Below are 3,752 nucleotides of genomic sequence, written 5' to 3'. Positions count from 1 at the left end.
AAGGCACAATATCAAGATTTAGCAAGCTAATGCAGGAAGGGAGATACACCCAGGAAGGATATTAAAAAATAGCAACAACACAAACCATTTTTCCACTATACTGGGTCCAGGGGCCCCTAATCAGTAGCTTAAGGTCTAGAGACAATATCAAGGCCTAACAAGCTAGCTCTCCAAGATGATCGCCCTTCTCCTGCCCTGTTCTCTGCAATTTGCCTAGATTCTCACCCCCACACCCTGATGGCCAACTCCTAGGTTCAGTCAGTTTCCCTCTGCCCTTAACCTCCCTCTTCCGATAGATCAAGGCTTCAGAGGAGTACAACACAGATTTTCCCTACAAAAAGGAAGAGGACTCCTGTATTGGGTAAAATGAGATAACTGGTGAAAACAGGGTCCCCAGGATGGAGAAGAATGAAAAGCTAGTAACAAAGAAAACGAAAAACCAAAGGACTTTTGTGCCTTCTCACCAAAGTCTTCACCAAGATCAGTTGTATCCAGGGAAAATCTGGGTTAATATGGCAGCAAGCTAGCAATGTCTGACACCCATCGTTTACAAATATCCATTAAAATATCTATGAAGCTCTGCAAAAACACTAAAACTTGCACTAGCTCTGGAAACTAAAGGAAAGGTAACCACCAATTGCTATCAGGGAAGGAACTTCTGCTGGCTGATGTAGGCAGATGGGGTTGGACTGAGGAGTATACTTGTGGCTTACATACACTCTACTCTCTGATCCAGAGCAGCAGAAGTGCCCAAGAAAGATGGGGAAAACTTTTGATTCAGTTCTACCAACTGTCGTCAGCTTAGCAATGCAGCTTAACCAAAGAAAACTGGCTGCACTGATCAGAAAATCAGAGAGCCATCTCATAACCTCACAGAAAATATTTTCTGAGGTAACCGAGGTAATGCTCCACTTCTTCCATCATTAGCTCTATTTTCTATATCCTTTTGGAGGCTTGAATACACCAAGTGACTGGTGATTGTGGTACTTGGGCCAGAGGATGTTATCAGGAAAAGCTCTGAGCATAAGCATGCTTGGGGATGTCATATCTGAGATAATGTATCAGGACAAACTTCAGAGTCAGATAACCCGGACAATCAGAGAGTGAAGATTACATCTCAGTCAAGTACAACCTAATAATAATGAAAACAACAACAACGCTATCAACTGCCACCATTTACTGTGCACTTATTATCTGTTGTTATTGTGTGCCATCGAGTCGATTCCAACTCATACTGACCCTATATAACAGAGTAGAACTGTCTCATGAGGTTTCCTAGGCTGTCATCTTTTTGGGAGCAGATCGCCAGGTCTTTTCTCCTGCAGAGCAACTGGTGGGTTTGAACCACCAGCCTTTCAGTTAGCAGCTGAGCACTTAACCATTGCGCCACCAAAGCTCCTTGCATTTATTATATGTCGGGCACTATATTAAGTACTTTATCGAGTCCTTGGGTGGCACAAATGGTTAAGAGCGCGACTACTAGCCGAAAGATTGGTGGTTTCAACTCATCCACAGGTGCCTCGGAAGACAGGCCTGGCATCTGCTTCCAAAAGGTCACAGCCTTGAAAAACCCTATGGGGCAGTTCTACTCTGCACACATGGGGTCACCATGAGTCGGAATTGACTCAATGGCTACCACCACCACCAATATATTAAGTACTTGATACGAATTATCTCATTTCTTCCTCATAGTAAGCACAAGTTGCAATTCAGGTTTATTTGAAAGTGTCTGATAATAATAAACAGTGATATCTACCACAAATTTTACAAAACAAAGATGTCACTTTGATGTCTAAGGTGTGCCTGACATAGTCTTTTCAATTGCCTCATATGCATGTGAAAGCTGGACAAAAAGGAAGACAGAAGAATTGAGGCACTCAAATTGTGGTGCTGGTGTAGAATGGTGGATATATTGTGAACTTCCAGAAGAACAAACAAGTCAGTCTTGGAAGAAATACAATCAGAATGTTTCTTAGAAGTGGGGATAGTGAGTCTTCGGCTCACTTATTTTGGACACGTCATCAGGAAAGACCAATAGCTAGAAAAGGACATCACATTTGGTAAAGGAGAGGGTTAGCAAAAATGAGGGAAACCTTCATTGAGATGGAGTGACAGAATAGCCACAACATGGACTCAAAAATACCAACGATCATGAAGATGGCACAGGGGTGGGTAATGTTTCGCCATGAGTTGAAGCCAACTCAACAGCAACGAACAACAACAACAATGTCATTTATTGAGTTCTTAATATGTGGTAGGCACTGTTTTATATTCAGTCCCATTAGGTGAATGCCTGCTAGGCACTAGAAAATGGGCTTGGATATACACTTCAACCTTCCTAACTCATTTTTCAAGGCTGAGTTTGGGCATCACCTCTTCCAGGAAGCTGTCCTTGACCCTTCCAGTCCGGGATAGGTACTCCCACACTGTGTTCCCTTAGCATCCTGTGCTTCCTTCTATCACAACCTTTATCATATATATTGTGATTGTCTCTTTACTTGCCTGTGTCTCTTGCGCACACCCCACACACTCAAATACCAGACTGTGAGCTCCAGAAGAAAACACTGTACTTATTAAGATATGACCTCTATGAAATAGTTCTACAAAGAGACAGGATGAGCTAAAGGTTGCTCTTGAGTGGCAGACTTGTGGGTGAGTTTTAAGACTTCTTTATACCTTTCCGTACCATCAATTTTCTAAAATAATCTTGTACAGTGAAACCTGTGAAAGCCGGAACTTGACAGGACTGCCTTGTTTCTCCAGGTGTTGAAAGATTTCTGCCTTGACAGCATGCAGTCTTACCACTTTTCTATCACTCTGTATTAGTGGAAAGTATTTGAGTTTTCCTTCTCTGACAAGTTTCCACGTTACACAGTAAATACAAAGTAATACAGTAATAACACTCTTTAATTTATATAAGTAAAACATACTAATCTTTTGATAAATGATAATTAAACTAGAAAGTCTCCCCATTCACTCCTTTCTCCCCACTCCTAATTCTACCTCCTCCCTAGAGGTAACCACTGGTTAACAATTTCGTGGTTACCCTTCCACAGGGGGATATATTTTTAATTTAATTAATAGAAAAATGTGTGAATTCTGAATAGAACAAATCTTGGTTGTAACAGAAGGATGAAAAACCAAACTATGGTAAAAGAAAATAGTGTTTAAAGAACTAGAAAAACTAGACAGAGATTCTTGAGGAAAGGAACCTTATAACTATTACTGCTACTATTTTTAAAAACTTATTATAATAGTTCCCATATATTGAGCTCTAAGGTCCCTGGGTGGCACAAAAGGTTTGGATACAACTACTAATTTAAAAGGTTGACAGTTCAAACCCACCCAGCGGTACTATGGAAGCAAGGCCTGGCAATCTGCTTCCATAAAGATTACAACCAAGAAAACCCTATGGAGCAGTTCTACTCTGTAACATACAGGGTTGCCATGTGTTGGAATCGACTTGATAGCAACAGGTTTGGCTTTTTGGTTTTAAATGAGGAGACAGAGTAGAGAAAGTGGCCTCGACTGAGATTAAGAAATGTGATACAACAAAAAACTGAAACAAGACCCATACCTCACACCACGCACAAAAACTAACTCAAAATGGATCAAAGACTTAAATATAAAATTGAAAACGATAAAGATCATGGAAGAAAAAATAGGGACAATGTTAAGAGCCCTAATACATGGCATAAACACAATACGAACCATAAGTAACAATGCACAAACACCAGAAGAGAGACCAGATA

Source organism: Trichechus manatus, unplaced genomic scaffold, assembly GCF_000243295.1.
Source record: "Trichechus manatus latirostris isolate Lorelei unplaced genomic scaffold, TriManLat1.0 scaffold00068, whole genome shotgun sequence".
In the NCBI taxonomy this organism is placed as follows: Eukaryota; Metazoa; Chordata; class Mammalia; order Sirenia; family Trichechidae; genus Trichechus; species Trichechus manatus.
The sequence above is the reverse complement of the archived record's forward strand: the minus strand, read 5'-3'. Positions refer to the sequence as shown.